Below are 23,542 nucleotides of genomic sequence, written 5' to 3'. Positions count from 1 at the left end.
CACGGTTATTTTGCACAAGAGTAATTTTAGAGATTTTTTTCAACAAAAGAGTTAGTAGGAATTCATTTAACTATTTATATAATTTATCTTTTATTTATCATAATTATTTACGAGTTAAATTTTAATATTTTAAAATAAATAAATTTCTATATATTAAATACAAATATCTATTTTGTACACGAACATTTTTAGAAAAATTTCTTTAACGAGGGTTTTTAAAAGTTTTTTAATTTTTTATCTAATTTAATTATTATTTATCACAATTACTCATGAATTAAATTTTAATATTTTAAAATAAATTATCAATAAATAAAATAATATTATATTTTAATATAAATTATTTATGATAAATCTAAATATAATTAATATATTTAAAAATATCTATTTACAAAAAGTTTTAAATATAATTTATTTATTTAAATATAATATTTATTTATATAGATAAATTATTATAAATTTTAATTATATATAATAAATATTTAACATATGTGTCGCACATATTAAAATCAATAAATAAAAATATTTTTTTTATGATAATAGAAATTATTTATCATAATTTATATATTTTAAAATATCTAATTACATAAATTTTAAATATAATTTATATATTTAAAGATAATAATCATTTTTATATATAATATTATATATGATAAAAATTTCTGAACATTAAATAAACTAAAATTTTAATTTATTAAATTTTAATTATATATAATAAATATTTAACACATGTTTGATGCTAAATGTGACACCCTCTACCCCAACGTTAATACACAGTAAATGTAAACAATAATTTCTTTTTCTTTTAAAGTAAATAAAATCTTTCATGTATAAAACAATTGTTTCAAATCTCATAAGGTAGAAGATTCACATTCGTAACTCATCAATCATAAAAAGTCAAATATAAGTATTAAACTCAAGAAATCATATAAAGGAGAATATATATTAATTCCAGTAAAGGTGGCAGTGCCTCCTAGTTAGGAATTAATATATCACTTTCAATTCATGTAATAAAATAGTATGACAAAGATGTACATTTTGGTCTTTTCTCAAGAACGTTCAAAATTACAAAGGAAGAGAGAATTAAAGCTTTTAAAATAATAACATCCAAAATAAGCCTAGTTATGCCCGATGTCACATCCTATCAGAGGATGCCCAACTGAACCCTTAAGCCTCATTACCAACATCATGATCACCTGCAACATAATTTAAACATATACAAGAACAACAAGGGAGTGAGAAACTTCTCACTCAGTTTTAGGTGAAGAAATAAAGGTTAGATAGTACCCACACATACACAACAAATATAAGTCACATGTAAACAATACATATACATCTTCAATATTACATATATACTCATTTATCATGCAATGATGTCATGGACTCGACTCATAAATGCAAGCATGTGGCGCCATAAGGAAGTTTCACATATCATCACTGGTGACCCTAAGGTACACCTGGCTAGCATGTTACATCGTGGGTGACCCTAAGGTACACCTGGCTAGCATGTTACATCGTGGGTGACCCTAAGGTACACCTTGTTAGTCATGGGCGACCCTAAGGTGCACCTTGTTAGCATCGTGGGTATGCGGCCTCAGCGGCACACCTGGAGTCATATATGCATATGATGCAGGTCATACAGTCATTATTTCATTGACTCAACATTTAACTTATTACATAATTTCATTTAGTACATATGTCCTCATTTGTCATATTCTCATAATCATAACATGTCTCAATATATAGTCCGTTCATATGTCTCATGTCATTTGTTCATATTTCACAAGGTCATGTCATAAATACTCCTCATAAGGTCCGCATAGGAATTTACAGAGATCCAGAGAACATTCTTTTTCATATTAAAACTTAATTAATATTAACATTAATTCCATTTATTACTTTCAAGGAACAAAGTAACAAGAACAAAGTAACAAGGAATAAAGTAGACCAAACAGAACCACAGGCAAAGGATTGGGGGCCAATTCGACAAACAGACTATCCAACAATTATCCCCACACCCCCGAGCGAGGTTTCTCACTCCCCCCTTACCTGGATAAGCGGAGTTGAAACTTGGGCAGAGCCTCCTCCTCTGGATTCCGTCTTTCCTTCCCTCTCTTTCTCTCTCTTTCTCTCTCTCTCTCTCTCTCTCTTTCTCTCTCTCTAGAATTTTCACTTTTCACTCAGTTATAATTTTTCACCCCCCTAGTCCCTATTTATAGGCATCCTGGGGTCCCCGGAACGGCCCGTATTGAATTCGGAACGACCCGTTCCGGATCCTTCGAATTTGTGCAAATTTCTCAACTGGAACGGCCCGTTTCAAAAAGCAGAACGACCCGTTCTGAAGTTCACGTTAACACTGATTGACCATAGTTGGAACGACCCGTTTCCAACTAAGGTCTTTAGGCAATTTCATGACTTTGGAACGGCCCGTTTCCCTTCCAGAACGGTCCGTTCTAGGCTCGTTCTGGAACTTTGAAAAACAGCATATTCCCTCTTTTGGAACGACCTGTTCTGCATTTGGAACGGCCTGTTCCGACTCCCAGAATTACCCTTATTCCTTTATTAAAATTACGAAAATGCCATCAATAATTACGAAAATGCCATCTTTTTAAAAAATTGGGTGTTACAATTCTCCCCTCCTTTTAGAAATTTCGTCCCCAAATTTTTTGTAATGGAAGACTCTTCACTTCTTACCTTCTAATTTTTGTGCAACTTCACTATCTTATCGATATACAACTCTATCAATTTCATCCAAGGATTTCTAAGGATAAGACAAGCAAATTTGGCAAGCCTATCCACTAAAACACAATTAAAATCAATCTCTTAAACGTCTCAGGCAAACCTACAATTAAAGTCTATCCATTCACCATCTCTCTTCCAAAATGAGAAGTCTAATTGCTACAAAATTTCTAAAGACTTCTTAAACACGAGTATATGATTTCTTTTCTCTTCACCTTAGGTCACTACACTTTCGCTGCGCTACTCTGATACGTCTTAGTAGCTCCTAAATAAAAGAGTACTCTTATGTCCTTTCTCTAAAATCATCTTTCTTAATTTAAGATTACTAAGCATCCAAATTTATTCTCAAAACAACATCAATTTCTATTTAGAAAAGGTTACTCATACTCCTACTAATCTTTTCCACTTGGTTTACTAGGAAAGGCTCTAACACCTGAGCTTCTTTAATCTCATCACTAATTCACTAATTACTTTCAATCATAATCAATTCAATGCTCCTAAGGGTAATCTCACACATCCAACATAAGTCTCTAAATTCTTCAATCAAATCCAATCCTTAAATAATAAAAAATAATATATCAGTGATCATCATAATCAAGACATTTGTCACAATATTGGTTTAACTTTTGTGAGCCTTTCCACAACCTTTCCAAAGATCAAACACTTAAGCATAAGTTCACTAGGTACACATACTATCAAAGAAAACAACACATAGAGAGTTGTACTCATCCACGTGATCTCAACCTATCACCAAAGAAAGCTAAGTGATTAAGCTACAAGTCTTAGGGAGACATGAGATTTTAAAAAGATCATCTTCTTAGCTAAAAATTCAAAAATCACCACAGATATATTCAACGCTTGCAACTAGACCTTTGATCACCAAAGTAGCTATAACTGGAGTACAAACATCCCCTACACAATAACGCATCAACGTCTAGGCCACAAAATACCTCAATCCTTCCAAACTTACTCCTTTCCACCTCAAACTCGTATCAAAGTTTCCCACTACAAACCAAACAACGCATATATTCAGTACAAAAGGCTTGGAAAATAAAATTCACATGCAACCATCAAACTCTAGAAATCATCAACACTTCAATCTCTCCTTAATAATACCAAAACTCCAATTCTCAACATACATCATCCTTGGATTCAATCGCTACAACTATAGCTTTCAAAAATTTCACCAATCGTAAACTCTTAATACACTTGAAAAATTAATGTCTTACCCAAATCTAAGGCCTCAATAGTTCCTACAATATTAGCATAATATCTCGTCTACTACTCGCACATATGCTTGCAACACAAGTGATACCACTCAGCCACTACTTCTTACATAAGCAAGAAGTATCAAACAAATAAGCAATCATAAGAATGAAGAAGAGCAGTCATAATGGTATTAGCTAACACTATCATGACTATCATTCCTCTAATTACAAAATAACTTAACAATATCAAACTCTACAATATCAGCACAAGGAGAACATCATCTTCATTATTATCAAAGCAAAGCATCATCAAAGTATACAACAAACAAAACACTGTCAGAGTACACAACAGATTCACGATAAGTCACGGCCGATTAGATCGACCTGCTCTGATACCACTAAATGTGACACCCTCTACCCCAACGTTAATACACAATAAATGTAAACAATAATTTCTTTTTCTTTTAAAGTAAATAAAATCTTTCATGTATAAAACAATTGTTTCAAATCTCATAAGGTAGAAGATTCACATTCGTAACTCATCAATCATAAAAAGTCAAATATAAGTATTAAACTCAAGAAATCATATAAAGGAGAATATATATTAATTCCAGTAAAGGTGGCAGTGCCTCCTAGTTAGGAATTAATATATCACTTTCAATTCATGCAATAAAATAGTATGACAAAGATGTACATTTTGGTCTTTTCTCAAGAACGTTCAAAATTACAAAGGAAGAGAAAATTAAAGCTTTTAAAATAATAACATCCAAAATAAGCCTAGCTATGCTCGATGTCACATCCTATCAGAGCATGCCCAACTAAACCCTTAAGCCTCATTACCAACATCATGATTACCTGCAACATAATTTAAACATATACAAGAACAACAAGGGAGTGAGAAACTTCTCACTTAGTTTTAGGTGAAGAAATAAAGGTTAGATAGCACCCACACATACACAACAAATATAAGTCACATGTAAACAATACATATACATCTTCAATATTACATATATACTCATTTATCATGCAATGATGTCATGGACTCGACTCATAAATGCATGCATGTGGCGCCATAAGGAAGTTTCACATATCATCACTGGTGACCCTAAGGTACACCTGGCTAGCATGTTACATCGTGGGTGACCCTAAGGTACACCTGGCTAGCATGTTACATCGTGGGTGACCCTAAGGTACACCTTGTTAGTCGTGGGCGACCCTAAGGTACACCTTGTTAGCATCGTGGTTATGCGGCCTCAGCGGCACACCTGAAGTCATATATGCATATGATGCATGTCATACAGTCATTATTTCATTGACTCAACATTTAACTTATTACATAATTTCATTTAGTACATATGTCCTCATTTGTCATATTCTCATAATCATAACATGTCTCAATAGTTCGTTCATATGTCTCATGTCATTTGTCCATATTTCACAAGGTCATGTCATAAATACTCCTCATAAGGTCCGCATAGGAATTCACAGAGATCCAGAGAACATTCTTTTTCATATTAAAACTTAATTAATATTAACATTAATTCCATTTATTACTTTCAAGGAACAAAGTAACAAGAACAAAGTAACAAGAACAAAGTAACAAGAACAAAGTAACAAGAGCAAAGTAACAAGAGCAAAGTAACAAGAACAAAGTAACAAGGAATAAAGTAGACCAAACAGAACCACAGGCAAAGGATTGGGGGCCAATCTAACAAACAGACTATCCAACAATTATCTCCACACCCCCGAGCGAGGTTTCTCACTCCCCCCTTACCTGGATAAGCGGAGTTGAAACTTGGGCAGAGCCTCCTTCTCTGAATTCCCTCTTTCCTTCCCTCTCTTTCTTTCTCTCTCTCTCTCTCTCTCTCTCTAGAATTTTCACTTTTCACTCAGTTATAATTTTTCACCCCCCCTAGTCCCTATTTATAGGCATCCTGGGGACCCGGAACGGCCCGTATTGAATTCGGAACGGCCAGTTCCGGATCCTTCGAATCTGTGCAAATTTCTCAACTGGAACGGCTCGTTCTATCATCGGAACGGCCCGTTTCAAAAAGCAGAACGACCCGTTTCAAAAAGCAGAATGGCCCGTTCTGAAGTTCACGTTAACACTGATTGACCATAGTTGGAACGGCCCGCTTCCAACTAAGGTCTTTAGGCAATTTCATGACTTTGGAACGGCCCGTTTCCCTTTGGGAACGGCTCGTTTCCCTTCCAGAACGGTCCGTTGCAGGCCCGTTCTAGAACTTTGAAAAATAGCATATTCCCTCTTTTGGAACGGCCCGTTCTGCATTTGGAATAGCTCGTTCCGACTCCCAGAATTACCCTTATTCCTTTATTAACATTACGAAAATGCCATCTTTTTAAAAAACTGGGTGTTACACATAATACACATAAACTAAAATATTAATTTATTAAATTTTAATTATATATAATAAGTATATATTTAACACATGTTTGATGCATAATAGACATAAAACTAAAATAGTATTTAACAAATGTTGGTGTCAGGCAATATCACGTTTTAAATTAAGGTTTGAAGAGTGAATGATGGTCGGTCAGAAGCAAGGAGAAAAGTCCTTCAAAACTCTCATTTTCATCAACAAAAGTGTATCTTGTGATACATGCGTCTACATCTCCTTCAAAACTCTCGCTTTCAGCATCACACTCCGCTTTGACCGCGATTTATAAGTGTCAAATTTTATATTTTAGTACTAATTATTTATCTAATTATAACATTCTTTCAATTATATTATATTTTTTTAAAAAAAATTAGTTCATTTAATTGAGAGTATTAAATTTCTTAATAATTTAATTTTTTTACTTTTAAATTAATTTTTTTACTTAATCATTTATTATCTAATTAATTAATTAATATTCAAAAAAAATATATTTATATGTCTATTTATCTTTTCTAATTCAAATAAGAGAAAGTTTTTATTCAAATAATTTTACACAATCATTATATTTTGTTTAAAACAATTTTTAATTAAATAAGAGTATTTTAGAGAATATATAATTAACATAATTGACAATTAAAAGAGAGCCTTATAAAAGAAGAAAAAAGAATGAAAAGAGTCTTAGATATAGAAATAGATGTAGTAATTTTTATTACTTTATGGTTAATTTTATTTTCATTCAAGAGATTTTTTAAATGAAAATAAAAATAATCATATAAATGTGGATTTTTTTTGGATCACTATAATTTTAGCACGAATTATATTGGATAATAACTAATTTATGTCATTCACCATAAAAATTAATTCCCTATTTGATTGGTAAGAAATAGGTGAAAAATGGGAAAGAGAGAGTAAAAATAGGATTAATGATTTGTGTAACATCCTAAATTATTCTAAGTTAACCAACTATTTATTTATTTACTCCATCTTATTTGATTCAAATGAATTCTTATTATTATTTATTATTAAAAGGAAAATAAAATAAAATTTAAAATTTAAAATATAATAATAAAAAATCACACTCATAATTATATTATACATTTATTTTTACAATTTACTTACATTACAACTGTTCTTACCGGAAATCTGGTGTAGAGTTGATCCGTCAGGTAAGATCGGTGAGCCTCCTTCACGGGTACGCTGGTGCTCCAAGATGGGGGTGGTACCTGCAAAAGAGACTCCGATGCTAAAGTTAGTGTTTGTGGGAGTATGAGTCTCGTATAAATAATGCACGTACCTTTGTGTGAATTAGGATTGTGTTGGGCCTTGGGCCTGAGATCTGTTATGATCTGATTAGATAGTAGATCTCGTCTGGAGCGAGATCCCCGAGATCAATTGTGATCTGATTAGATTGCGGATCTCATCTGGAGCGAGATCTCCGAGATCATTTATGATCTGATTAGATTGCGGATCTCGCTTAGGCCGAGATCTTCTAGTGCGTGCCCGAGGTTATTCCACGCTGTGATACCGAGCTCGAGCTCGGCATGGTAGTACGGATAGTACATTAGCCCCCCGAGCTCCGAAGACCGTAGGTCTTCGGAGTTAAGTCCGAGCTCGTCAAGTGGCTGTGGCCCTTCGCGTACATCTGCCTGTCGAGATGCCATGTGTCATAGCTGTCACCTCGTTCCCATAACGCGTGGGCGGCGCGACGACAATATTGTATTTTTATTTGTGTTGATGGCGTGGCCTTTTTGGGTCGATGTGGTGTTCCGATGTCCATGTCTCACGGTCGAGCTAAGGAGCTCGGCAATAATGAGCTTACTGCTTGGCTAGGCTGGTAAACCTTTGACCGAGTCAGCAGTTTGGTGAAGGAAAAGTTGATAACTCGGTTGGCCAGTACACTTGCCCCCCAAGCACCGAGTGATGTAAGAGCAAAGGGGCTTCTGAGGAGTTCCCAAGTTTGTTGTTTTGAAGGTTCAAATTCGACCTTGTTAAGTAGATGTGATCTCAAGGTTCGGACTCGACCTTGGCAAAATAAGGTTCGTACTCGACCTTGGTTAAGAAAATGTAATCTCAAGGTTCGGACTCGACCTCGGCATAACAAGGTTCGAATTCGACCTTGGTTAAGAAAATGTAATCTCGAGGTTCGGACTCGACCTCGGCATAACAAGGTTCGAATTCGACCTTGGTTAAGAAAATGCAATCTTGAGGTTCGAACTCGACCTCGCATAAGAAGGTTCGTACTCGACCTTGGTTAAGAAAATGCAATCTCGAGGTTCGGACTTGACCTCGGCATAACAAGGTTCGTACTCGACCTTGGTTAAGAAAATGCAATCTCAAGGTTCAGACTCGACCTCGGCATCACAAGGTTCGTCCTCGACCTTGGTTAAGAAAATGTAATCTCAAGGTTCGGACTCGACCTTGGCATAACAAGGTTCGTACTCAACCTTGGTTAAGAAAACGTAATCTCAAGGTTCGGACTCGACCTTGGCATATCAAGGTTCGAACTCGACCTTGGTTAATAAAATGTGATCTCGAGGTTCGGACTCGACCTCGGAATAACAAGGTTCGAACTTGACCTTGGTTAAGAAAATGTGATCTCGAGGTTCGGACTCGACCTCGGCATAACAAGGTTCGAACTCGACCTCGGTTAATAAAATGAGATCTCAAGGTTCGGACTCGACCTCGGCATAACAAGGTTCGAACTCGACCTTGGTTAATAAAATGTGATCTCGAGGTTCGGACTCGACCTCGGCATAACAAGGTTCGTACTCGACCTTGGTTAAGAAAATGTAATCTCAAGGTTCGGACTTGACCTTGACATATCAAGGTTCGAACTCGACCTTGGTTAATAAAATGTGATCTCGAGGTTCGGACTCGACCTCAGAATAACAAGGTTCGAACTCGACTTTGGTTAAGAAAATGTGATCTTGAGGTTCGGACTCGACCTCGACATAACAAGGTTCGAACTCGACCTTGGTTAATAAAATGAGATCTCAAAGTTCGGACTCGACCTCGGCATAACAAGGTTCGTACTCGACCTTGGTTAAGAAAATGTAATCTCAAGGTTCGGACTCGACCTTGGCATAACAAGGTTCGAAATCGACCTTGGTTAAGAAAATGCAATCTCGAGGTTCAGACTCGACCTAGGCATAACAAGGTTCGTACTCGACCTTGGTTAAGAAAATGTAATCTCAAGGTTCGGACTCGACCTTGGCATAACAAGGTTCGTACTCGATGAAAATGCAATCTCGAGGTTCGGACTCGACCTCGGCATAACAAGGTTCAAATTCGACCTTGGTTAAGAAAATGCAATCTTGAGGTTCGGACTCGACCTCGACAAAACAAGGTTCGTACTCGACCTTGGTTAAGAAAATGCAATCTCGAGGTTCGGACTCGACCTCGGCATAACAAGGTTTGAATTCGACCTTGGTTAAGAAAATGCAATCTCGAGGTTCGGACTCGACCTCGGCATAACAAGGTTCGAATTCGACCTTGGTTAAGAAAATGCAATCTCGAGGTTCGGACTCGACCTCGGTTAATAAAATGGGATCTCGAGGTTCGGACTCGGCCTCGGCAAGTCGTCACGATTAATGTGCCAATACCAAAAATGTATGGGAATAAAGTTGTTTTGTTGATTATTTTTGAGGTGTGCCTCGTTAAAACCTTCCTTGGCCAAAAACCCTTTTCTTTAGTGGGAAAAAAGGCTGAGGAGGAAAAAGAGTACGTCACCTGAATTTACAAGTTAAGAGAAATAAAATTTGAGGTGGGTGACATTCCAAGTTCCGAATTTCCCTTCGGAGGGGTCTATTCTTGCCTCTCTCACCCTACCAAACAAGGTCGCCAACTTTAAATGTTTGTGGCCTGACCTTGGTCTTGCTTTCCTTGTGGTTTGTTGCGAACCTGGTCACGAAAAGCAGAGTGCTCTTCCATCTGTATGTACCCGGCAGCTCGGGCACAGAGTTCGTCCATATCAACGGGAGCTCGGCGACACAGGCTGTCCACAAAAGGTCCCGGCTTGAGCGCCATGAGCATGGCGTGTAGGGCGACCTCGGGATTCAAGTTGCGAATCTTCACCGAGATGCCAGCAAAACGTTCCATGAACGTCCGTAGTGGTTCGTCGTCGCCCTGTCTGAGGCTGGCCAGAGCAGCCGACGTTATGAGGTGAGGTCGACTCATTGCATACTGCGCCGTGAATCGTCTGACCAGAGTGCCGAAGCTGTCAATTGACTCGACAGGTAGCTGGGTATACCAATTGAGTGCGGCCCCTTTGAGCGAGGTCGGGAAAACCCTACACAAGATAGCATCATTGTTAGTGTAGAGGTTTACCTGGGTCGTATACAGGTCAATATGTTCATCGGGGTCCGTCGTGCCATCATAGCGATCAAGGTGGAGAGGCTTCCATCTGCGGGGGAGTGGAGTCTCCATGATGCCATCCACAAAAAAATGACGGCGAAAAGTTTCTTGACCCTCTGTGACATGAGTGGGGGCCCTGCTGACATCCTGAGTCGACTTGTGCGTCGGTGCATGAGACCGATGCGTGGCAGGTCGTGGAGTCGGTGCTCTGGTCGTAGTTCGGGGTTTAGAAACCGAATGCCCTTCGTCATCATTTAGGTTACTCTGCAGAGGGGGTTGATCCGAGGGACGCTGAGGGAGTTGGGCACGAATGCGCTCGTTCTCGGCGCGTAGTGCCGCTAGGTCGACTTCATTAGCGGTGCGCATTGCCGCTAGATCAGTTTCGTGCTTGGCACGCATGCTTTGTAGGTCGGCGGCGTGTTGTTGCCGCATCTGTTCGACCTGGTCGATCAGCCTCCTCAACGTTGCTACGTCACTATCCATGGTAGTTGGGTGATCCAGGTCGTCTGTTGCACGTCTGCTGTGGCTTCTGGTGAAAATCATACAGGTGGCCGATAAGAGCTGTCTTGATCGGTCCCACGGTGGGCGCCAAATGTTCTTACCGGAAATCTGCTATAGAGCTAATCCGCCAGGTAAGATCGGCGAGCCTCCTTCACAGGTACGCTGGTGCTCCAAGATGGGGGTGGTACCTACAAAAGAGACTCCGATGCTAAAGTTAGTGTTTGTGGGAGTATGAGTCTCGTATAAATAATGCACGTACCTTTGTGTGAATTAGGGTTGTGTTAAGCCTTGGGCCTGAGATCTGTTATGATCTGATTAGATAGTAGATCTCGTCTGGAGCGAGATCCCCGAGATCAGTTGTGATCTAATTAGATTGCGGATCTCATCTGGAGCGAGATCTCCGAGATCAGTTATGATCTGATTAGATTGCGGATCTCGCTTAGGCCGAGATCTTCCAGTGCGTGCCCGAGGTTATTCCACGCTGTGATACCGAGCTCGAGCTCGGCATGGCAGTACGGATAGTACAACAACCATTATAGTATTCTACTATCTGGACAGTAAGAAACGAGTTTTTATTTATATACATATTTTCCTATGACATATAGCCATTGAACTTTATATGACTAGTAAATGCAGAAACACCAATGGATTCATATATGTGATTGGTGGGGTAAAGGAAGAAAATGACTATTGTAGGTCATTTTAGAATATATGGTTCTTATTATTGAGAAAAAAGTATAAAGGAAGAAAGTATTTGTTCCCTAAAAGGTCCAACATTATTAACAATATTAATATTCCATCTAGTTCTTGGAAATACATTTTGAATCACTAAAAAAAAATGGGTCTAGTATGTTTGGGGGCATCCATATCTATTAAAATTTGTCATCCATTTTATTTTAAATAAGAAAAAAAAACATAAAAGGAGTGATAACAAAAATCATATAGATTAATAAATAAAATAATCATATAACAATACTTTGATATAATATATATTTCATTTTTTATTATATTTAAAAATTAAATCTTCAAGGTCAAAACTTCCATCTACGACTTATCATGAAATCTTTATACTTATAACATGCTTAACCAATAATAATGACTTACTTATTATAATTTAAGAACAATATCTATTATTATAATAATTACTATTTTAATTATTAATATTAATAATAATATTATTATTATCATAAATCCTTATATATATATATATTATAGCATAGAAAAGGAATGGAAAAATAAAAACTAGATATTATTGGTACATCTTTTTTTAATGTTAAATGTATAAATAATTAATATAGTGTTATAGTCCCTTAGCCTCAATTAACTTAAGAGGGGGTGAATTAAGTTTTCTAAATTTTCTCTTTTAAAAACTTTTCCAATTACTTTCTTATCAAATTTAATTCCTTAAATAAATTTATATGTATAGAATGAATAATGATGCAAACTACACAATTACAATTAATAACAAGAAATTAAAAAGTGTAGGGAAAGAAGAATTGCAAACTTGATTTTATACTGGTTCGGCCAATCCTGCCTACATCTAGTCCTCAAGTCTCCCACTTGAGATTTTCACTACTCTTGTAAACCTTACAAGAATTGAATCCTCCAACACTTCGGAACTCCCTTTCCTTATGTTGAGATTCAAACACCAACAAGGAGAAAAACTCTTTCTCCTTTATAGATCCAATGATCTATTGAGTTTTACAGAATGACTCTCTTGAAGAGTAGATATTACAATTTTATGATCTTAAAGAACTCTTTATAGATTTTGCAAATGACTTTTGGCCAAGTAAATTTTGTAAATGATTTTCACAATAAAGTTCGTCACCTTTCTCTGAAAAATTATAGGTATTTATAGACAATTGTTTCTTAGGTTATGTCTTTTCATGAAGAGTTGTAACTTTCTATAATTTTTCAGAAAATAGGCTCTGGTAATCGATTACAAGACTTGGTAATCAATTACAACGGTTTAAGTTCAAAATGTTTGGAACGTTGTATAATTTAAATTAAAATTTTGAAATTTTATCTTCTTGTAATCGATCATAAGGTCTGGTAATCGATTACCAGAACACATTTTGTATTCAGAATTTGAACTTTGAAGTTTCCTGTTCTGGTAATGGATTACAAGGTCTGGTAATGGATTACCAGAACATATTTTTTTATTGTTTCAAAAACTTTTATGTAGAAAACTTCTTTTCAATAATTTCTTTCACAAATCTCTTTTAAGAAATGATTTGAACTATTCTTTAAAGTTTTTGTTAAGTCTTTTGAAAACATTTTTACTTACTTTCAAAAGATTTAAAACTTGTTTAAATTTAAAGATATTAATTTGAGATTTTTGAAAACCTATTCTCAAGGCCAAGCATACTTGCAATTCTAAAAATAATTCTTTTACATTTTTAGCTAAGTTGATAATACTTATATATGTAACACTTGAGATCTTGTTCTTGCATCAACTTGCTTTAGCTCAACCTTGATTATTCTTCAATGCTTTATAATCACTTTGGCATCATCAAAACATTTGTGCATATTTTCTTCCACATATAGTATAAAATAATTTAAGAGATAATTTAAATAAACTTGGCATTGTTTTGGAAATGAGATTTTAAATAAATCATTTGTAAATAAAAAAATAACATACTAGAATGAATTAAAGGATACATATGTAAATAAGTATAAGATGTTAATAAAATTGGTATTAACATTAGCTAGATAACATAAAATAATAAACAAGATGAGATTAGAGATATCTTACCAAACAATTATGATTATATAATCTTTTAAAAATCATAATAAATAAATGTCTCTTTTTCCTATCCTAATATTTGTTAAAAAAATCTCCATTCTTGATAGCAATTTAGGTGATACAAGCTTTTTTTTCTTAACTGAACCACACTTATTGTAAACAACAAGATGTACATGAACTCCACCTTCATTTACTATTTATAGACATACTAATTAACCCTGTGCACCTTTAAAAAAAAAAAAAAATTCCTCATGTAGTTGTCTCACCTTCTCCAGAGATTATCTTCATTAGTTGTACTACATTCTTTTCAAGTTATCTTCTTATTTTCTTTTATATTATTATTCATTTATATATATATGAGGAGGGTTCAAATGACACCGGTGTAACTTTTACTAAGTGTTACACCGTTCAATAACTTTATATTAAATGTGAATTTTGTAAATCCAATCGTTAGATGGAAAGTTCATATCTCTTAGATCATATATGTCAAATTTTGTTAAAATTGAACAACAACTTGAAGGTAATCAAAGTGTTCATATTTTAGTATATTTTGAAATGTATATATTACGTCAATTTTGTTTTATGAGAATGAAGTATCAAATCATCTTAGATTAATATAAAATTTGATATACATGATCTAAGAGATATGAACTTTCAATCTAACGGTTGGATTTACAAAATTCACATTTAATATAAAGTTATTGAGCGGTGTAACACTTAGTTAAAGTTACACCGGTATCGTTTGAACCCTCCTATATATATATATATATATATATATATATATATATATATATATATATATATATATTACTTTATCCATTTGTGAATCCTAGTCATTCTTATCTAGTGTATCAAGTTTTCTTTTCATTTTCTTTAAATAAACATCTATATACTAAATAGATGGTTATGTTATATTTATTTATATGAAAAAATTATCCCATAATACAATTAAATATAATTTATATTAATTCAACTTAATAAAAAATAAAAATTTTATTTATAAAAAATAAAAATTTACAACTGAAAATTTAGAATGTTACACTTTACTTGATAAAAAAAACCTAGGGTGAAAGGGCACAAAAATTAGAATGGCTATCGCGTTGTATTTTGCAGCAATTTTTTTTTCTTTTTTCCTGACAGTTTCAAAGCGAAGCATATCATCAATCATTTGCTTTCGAAAGAAATCCGAATAATTTTTTGTTCGAATCCAGCGAGAGCCACTCGTTACCTTAAAATGATTTATTTAATATATATTTTTAAATGTTTTTGGTGAATTTCAACGGTCACAATTATTATTTTATATATTTTTTAATAAATACGGGAAGTTTTGTAACCGCCATTACCTATTAATGCTTTTTTTAATAATTAACACTCACAAAGCATATATAAGTTACCTAAAAATAATTTTATCATAATTGATATTCCATCAAGTATTAATTATATGAATTTGATATACAAATTTTAATTAAATAATTTTAATTTTTAAATATTATAATTATATAATTTTAGTTTTTTTTCCTTTAAAATCTCATAATTTTAAAATTGTAATATATATAGATATAATATTTTAAAATTATGCAATTATTGACTTATTTAAATTATATGATGGTTGATGTATTCAAATTATGTATTTAAAACTTATAATTTTTAACTTATTTAAATTATAAATATTATAATTTTCATTCATGTATCAAATAATATATATATATATATATATATATTATTACTAAATAAATAAAATTTATAATTAATATTATAATATTATTGATAAATTAATATCAATAATATTATTAACATGTTTATAGATAAGTTGATAATTTTATAAATAGAAATTACTATATATTAATATATGTTTACAAAATATCAATATATTAGATAAGATAAGTTTTAGAATAGTGAGTTTGGGTTTAATTCAATCCTACAAAATCAATTTGTAAGCTAAAAGTTATGCAACTTATATATTTTGTAATTATTTCATCTGTAATTGGTGTGAGAGATTTGAGTTTTTTTTTTCTTCTAATATATCTCTTTACATCTAATATTATTGGGCTACATAAATGATGGATGATCCTTTTTAATGATATATGATATGTAAGTCTTTAATTTATTATTATTATTATTATTATTATATATATATATATATATATAAGTAGAAATTTAATTAGAAATACAAATTATTATGTCACCTGTTAGTGGTACATAAATAAAAATTAGAATTTTAATGAGAAAGATTGAAATTGTATAATTACTATATTTGAGACTAAAATTACTTTATTAAACTTTAGAAGATTAAAATTGCATAACTACAATATTTGATAGAACAAAAACATACATAAACCTATTTTATTATATATATATATATATATATATATATATATATATATATATATATTTTGTTTTTTTCCTCTCTATTTCTCAACTATTTCTCTCAAATCAAATAAACAATTAAATTTCTACTTTATTTCTTATCTATTTATACTCAATTACTTCTCAATTTATTTTTAATTTCTTTTCACTCAAACTTTCACATATATTTTTTTTCTCAATCAAACACATGGTAAGGGAAAGAACGTGTGTTAGAAAGGAATCATATTGTAAACATTTTATCTGCCTCCCATTTTCTCTCAGCCTCATGTTTGCTGCCGTTCTCTCTCAGCCTCATGTTTGCTGCCGTTCTCTCTCAGCCTCACGTTAGTTTGTTCAATTTAAGTGTACCGGAACACGGTTCATTATTAGCCAAGTTCGGAGGAATGGGGACCAATTTTAAAAATTAGAGTTTATGACATTAAGTTTTATAAATAATATTCATAAATGTTTTTTTTTAAATTCTATAAAAGTATATAATAGAAATTATATTTACACAAAAAAGCCATACGTTTTTTTTAAAGAATTAAAATTACAATTGTGAATTATTAGTTTCACATGTTACCGAGAATATTTTTGAATTAACATAATAAACGTTGCACTACAAAAAAATACAAAATAGCGACCGGAATTTAGCGTTCACTATTTTGCGACTGAATTTGCGACCGACTAAAATAGCGACCGAATTTTTTTAGTAGCTATTTTGCGACCGAATTAGCGACCGATTAGAGTGGTAGCGAGAAAATCGGTCGCTGTTTAATTATTTTCATGAAAACATAGTTTGCGACCGAATTAGCGACCAACATTGAAAAAATTACGACCGAATTTAATTCGGTCGCTAATCCTAACTTTTGAATTTTTTTAGCGACCGATTACATTTTGGTAGCAATATATAATTAAAACTTAGCGACCGAATTCAAATCGGTCGCTAAATTTTTTGTATTAAATTAGCTAAATTCTTTGTATTAGATTTTGAACGGATGTGGCTTTCCTTTATGAATATAAATATATTTTCACTAAAAGTACACAACCAGTTTCGAACCCTGGTCATGTGAGTGAAGGGCCAAGCACAATACCACTGCGCAAATTTGATTTCTTTGTTTACTACTGAAAGTAATTTATATATATATATATATATATATATATATATATATATATATATATATATATATATATATAAAATACAGAAGCTTATGATTTTTATTATCTTATAATTTAATATTGGATTTTTTTTTATTATAAAATATAGCAAATAAAATCTAAAATTTTTTTTGATAAAAATATTTAATAAATTTTAATATATAATAAATTTAATATCAAAATATTTATCTAGATTTAAGTTATAATTATTATAATACTTTGATTTAATATTAGATATCTTTTGATTATAAAATATAATAAATAAAATCTAAAATCTGTAGCAATTTTTTTTATACAAATATTTAATATCAGAATATTTATTATAATTTTAGTTATGATTTTTATAATCTTTTGATTTAATACTGAATTTCTTTTGATTATAATATTTTAATGTGTTTTATTTGAAATATCAATTAAAATATTTTATTATTTTTTCATTTTGATTTATTGTAAAATAATTAGAATATTTAATTTAGTATCATTAAAAAAATAACCATTATGAGATTTAATTTATTTAATTTTATTATTTATTATAATACTTTTAGTCACTGTATTGATAAAAAAAATAATTTTAATTAAAATATATTTTAAAATTTTAGTTAATTCATTATCATTCACTTAGTTTATTAAAAAGTGATAAAATATAATTTATTTTCAATTGATTTAATAAAATAAAAACTTTAAAATATATATTTAAAATCTATAACAATTTCTTAAATAGAAATATTTAATTAATTATAATATATACTAAATTTAATATCAGAAAATTTATTATAGTTATAATTTTTATTATCTTTTGATTTAATATATCTTTTGATTTGTACCCAAAAAAAATGTTCTTAATTTTTTTTTCAATTTATGTTTTTAGACTAAAATTTTTATTTAGTTTTAGTCTTTGAATTTTTTTTTTAATAAACATGTCAAAATTTAAAATGTTAACAGTAGAAAAAATTAAGTAGTAAAAAATCTATATAATTCCTCTTTTTTCATTATTATCATTAAAATTATTGAGATTGCATTGTTTTTAGTCTCTACCTAATTAATTAATGTATTTCTACTTAAGGTTATTCTTATAAAAGTAATTAATGCCACAAATAATTTGGAAAAGATCTTATAAAAAGGATTAAGAAAGTTTTAGGGGAGGGTTTTCTACAAATAAAGGTTGAAATATATGAATTTTATTTTTAATTCTTATAGTGAAAAATATTTCATTTTAGCACCTAATCATATTATTTTTCAATTCTTTTTAATTTTTATATTATTATAAAATTTATCTTTTATTTCCTATAATAAATAGGTGACAGAGATTAAAAGAAAAAAAAATATGTATAAATGACTAAAATTGTTTTTAATTGTAGAAATTGAAAAATAAAATTTATGAAATTACTAAATAGGTATTTAAATCTTATAAAAGTCATTAGGGTAGTATAACACAATTATGGACAATGAATGAGTGCTTGGGTACAAAGGGGCCATGGGCTTTCGGCCCAAATCAGGGAAAAAAAAAAGGAGTTTCGGTTCGAAATTACACTCGTTTCGCTGCGAGAGTGAAGGAGCCAGAAACTGTTGCTTCTCTTCGAAGCTCAAAACTTAAACCCTAGTTCTCCCTCTCTTTCTCTTTTTGCGTCTTCAACCATGTCCGTGATACTGGTAATCTCTCTCTTTCTCTCTTTCACTCTCTCACTCTGTTAAATCGTTCCCCTTTTCCTCTGTTAAATCGTTCCAACGCTCCCTCGCCGGCCACCACACCTCCTCTGTTAAATCGTTCCCCTTTTCCTCTGGAGATTCCATCGCTTCTCGCCTTTTCCTCTTCGCTTCGCCGGCGTTGGAGGGTCAGTAATGTGCTTTTTCTCTCTCTCCTTTTATTTCTTTACCCTAACTTTTAATTTTGATTAAATGTTTGTTGATATCTTGTATTTGTTGAGTGCAGTACATCATGGTTCTTTTATGCCATGTTCAAACTTGAATGTCAATAAAAGGGAGATTGTAATTATTTTAATTCTATAAAACCTGGTTATTAGATTGTTGATAGCTTTTATCCCAATCAACCTTGTAAATGTATTCAGGTGATAATGCCTCAATTGGACTTAAGCTATATGTCAACATGGGTAACGAGTGGAATAAGAAGTGTGTGGTACTCTGATTCTTTTCTTTTTGTTTTTGAACAATCCATATTTTATTGAAAATATCTGGTAGTTGGTAACCTTACTTTATTCAATTTAATGATTATGGTGCATTTAGTTATATTTGCGTTGCTATTACAAAATAATTGCTGCTTGTGTGAACTCTAAGTTTGCAACTTGTGTTTTACGTACTTGAATTCAAATTATCTACTTATCCTCTTATGATTTGTACGTATGTGTGTTGCACAGGTGGAAGAAATAAAATTAAAGCCTGTGATTGCATTTGATTGTGGTAAGTTCTGTTTTGGCATTTTTTTCATTCAGGTGGAATTGTGCTAAAGACCAAATTTATAAATGGAACTTCAGCTAATGACTTGATGTTTATATGAATTGCTTCTTTTGATTTGTTAAAAGCATAAATGAAGTTGAACTGATAAATGATTGATGGTTATATAACCATAGGTTTACACATAGGCTTCTTTTTATAATAACTACTTTAAACATTATAAAAATTATGACTAGTTAGAAATCTTTATACCGACTGTGTATAAATATTAAAATTTTTAAGCATTGACTAATTAGAAGCCTCGCATACAATACTTATGCCAACTTTCTAGAGAAGCTTACATGACAGCTCCTAATTTCTGTGAATTTCGCCAACAAAGTGTTACTATGTTCCAGGGATTTGTCACACAACGAGTTGGAAGGACCTCTGCCTGAATTTCTGGCAGAATTGCCAAAGTTAAAAGTTCTGTAAGTTTGAATCTTTGTTAGAACTACTAAATTGATAATTAATTTTCCCAGCCAGACACTTGGATAACATATAATTTATGATTTATTGTCTTTGCAGTAATCTGACAGGGAACAAGCTTTCTGGTCCAATTCCTAAGGCTCTCAAGGATAAGGCAGATAAAGCTTTGCAATTAAGGTTTGTAGAATAATATTTTATATTGAAGGAATATTATATGATATCTCCAAAATAATTTATTCAAGTAGATAATCCCGCATGTTGTATGTTCTGTTACATACTTAACAATAAAAAGATAATTTATCTGTCATCATTTCTTAGTTCCTTATATATAATACACTTTGTGTATATATTTTTAAATTAATAGACTAACTTACACATAGCCCAGTTTTTTTTAGTTTGTACGCAGAATTAATATTCATTTTTTTTTATGTCAGTTGATGGTGTTGACTATAGATAATGGAATTGTTTAATATTTGCTTCTGTTCCTGGATGTGATGTGTTTGTTGGTAGTCTTACCTTTGTGTATGTTCAGGGGACTCGTGATTTTGCTAAAGAACAAATGACAATTAGAAAGATATTAGAAATTACTATTTTTTTTTAGTATTGTATCTATAATTTGTGATTCTGATTAGTGGTAAAATTTTAACTAAAATTTATGATTTTGAATCAATAATTAAAATTGTTACAGTGAGTGTTCTCTTCCCAATTAATTTTATAACTCTAAGAAGGGTTTAAATATATCAGTTGTGGATTTTGTTGTCTTAAATTATTTGCTGAATTATTTGCTGCAAAATAACAATTATTTGCTGAATTAAAATCAAAGAATATGTTGTCTTGAAATTTTTGTTGAAATAATATTTTTTTATTTTTTTAGAAGAAATATAAGGAGCATCTAATTGAAGTCAAGCAACAAGCTACACAGGATGACATAGAGGGCTCTGCTTCTACTTGTATTAATGATAATGAAGTTTATTTGCAGGTGGTTAAAAAGAATCAGAAGGGAAACTTGTATGGGCTTGCTGGATTGACCGAATGACATAGCAGAAGACCCTTAATTAAGTTTCTTTATTTTACTTGTTTCAGGATATTTTATTGTATTTCACTATTACTTTGTTGAAGTTTAAACGTTTTATGTTATTATTGTGTTTTTAGCATACTATATTGACATAAATATAAATTTACATCGATGAGATTATGTCTTTTAGTATGTTCTAGTTTATTATTATAAATTGTGTAATATATATATTGTTAATTTCATATTCGTTAACAGGTATAAATTTATAATTCAAAAAGAATTTAAAAATACTGGTTAGTATTAGAGATCGAAATAGCGATCAAAAGAATTTGTAGCTAATTCAAGTTTTTCGCGATCGAAATAGCGACCGAAATAATGCGTAGCTAATTTAAGTTTTAGCGACCGAAATAGCGACCGAAATAATACGTAGCTAATTCAAGTTTTTAGCGATCGAAATAGCGACCGAACTAATTCGTAGCTAATACAGCTTTTAGCGATCGAAATAGTGACCAAAATAATTCGTAGCTATTTTTAATTTTTAGCAACCGAATTTATTCGTAGCTATTTCAGTTTTTTAATAACCGATTTAGAGACTGATTTTTAAAATGTTTTTATTAAATAAATAAAAAAAATTAGCGACGGAAATTGCAACCAAATAATTCGGTCGCAAAATTGGTCTCCAAAAGTTAGGAGACCAAAATTTTAGCGACGGATTTTCAATGTCTAGCGACTGATTTTTTGGTCGCTAAATTGCGACCGAAAAAATTTCGGTCGCTATTTAAAATAGAGACCAGGGTTTTAGCGATAGATTTTTTCGGTCGCTATTTCGGTCGCTGAATGTAATAGCGACTGAATTTACCTAAATAGCGACCGATTTTGGTGGTCGCTAAAACTTGATTTTTTTGTAGTGTTGATATTTTGGTAAATATAGATTTTGACTTTTCTTCCTTGTAAAATATAGGATTTTTTTTTTCTTTTACTTCTTCTAGCTTTTTTTTTATTTAATTTCTTCTCTGTAAATAAAATTGTTCCATTTCCATCCTTATCTTTAGACTATCCGTTAAATCATATGGAAAAAAATTATAACAATTATAGAGGATAAAATTTTGAAAAGACCATAATGAAAATAATTAAAATTAAAACAAGTTTATTTCACCGGGACTAAATATCTATTTAAGTTACATTTATAAAATTTAAACCTTAATTCACATTGATATAGAATATTAAAAAAATAATTTTTGTAATTAGTTAAAAATAATTTTAAAAAACTAAACCTTAAATATAAAACTTCATATAAGTCATATAATAACGCAGTCACCTTTTAAGTTGTGAAAGAAATACAATGTGAGGAGCAGAAAAAATAAAACATAAAGTAAGATACATTTCTCATAATAACACAAGCATGAAATAGTAAAGAGGATTTTGCTTAATGTAATGTATAAGTGACATTTGTGTGATATAGAAACGGTGTTAGTGTAATATTGTGCATTCTTGTTTTTGTTTTTTGTTTTTTTATTTATTATTTCATACTCATTTACTATGATTCCACTACAAGAAAACTTGTCTTTAGAAACTAAATTTTTAGTCTTTAAATTAACAAAATCAGTTACTAAACCAATAAGTGACTAAATTAGATACCAATTGTAGAAAGTAGCTAAACAGCTGGTTGCTAATTTTAGCTACCAATCTAGAGTCTGATTTAAAAACTAATTTAATAACCAATTTTTTATGACCAATTTTGTGACTAATTGTATAATAACCAACTTAGTAACTTATTTTACAATGACCAACTTATTGACCAATTTTTAATGACCATCTCATTGACCAATCTTATAGTGACTGTTTTAATTACCAATATTACAGTAACCAATTTAGATACCACTTTTGATAATAACTAATTTAGTAACCTATTTTATAACAACTTATTTTGTAATAATCAATTTAGTAACTGTTATAATAACCAATTCTAAAGTAACCATTTTAGTGACCAAATTTTAAAATAACTAAATTAGTGACCCATTTTTCAATGACTCAAAGTGACTAATATAATATAAAAAAAAGTAGTCACTAAATTTTTTCCTTATTCATCTTTCTTATTTATGCCATTTTCTTTCATATTTATTATCTTCTTTATTCAAATTCACCACATACCTAACTTCAATTATTTTTCTGCTAAAACATAATAATTATTTGAGTATAGCATTAA

At 31.4% G+C, this 23,542-nt stretch overlaps 1 long non-coding RNA gene across 1 annotated transcript; it reads left to right on the top strand.

The window, feature by feature from the left end:
- Window positions 1-17,678: 17,678 nt before the first annotated feature.
- LOC145956600 (uncharacterized) lies at window positions 17,679-22,080 on the top strand. The gene is made up of 5 exons (XR_014432840.1): window positions 17,679-19,279; window positions 19,820-19,862; window positions 20,252-20,323; window positions 20,421-20,498; window positions 21,196-22,080. It is a non-coding gene; the product is annotated as an uncharacterized LOC145956600 (long non-coding RNA).
- Window positions 22,081-23,542: the final 1,462 nt, after the last annotated feature.

Source organism: Cajanus cajan, chromosome 3, assembly GCF_000230855.2.
Source record: "Cajanus cajan strain Asha chromosome 3, NIPB_CcT2T_4, whole genome shotgun sequence".
In the NCBI taxonomy this organism is placed as follows: Eukaryota; Viridiplantae; Streptophyta; class Magnoliopsida; order Fabales; family Fabaceae; genus Cajanus; species Cajanus cajan.
Note: the sequence above shows the minus strand (reverse complement) of the source record. Positions and strands in the feature narration are given on the sequence as shown.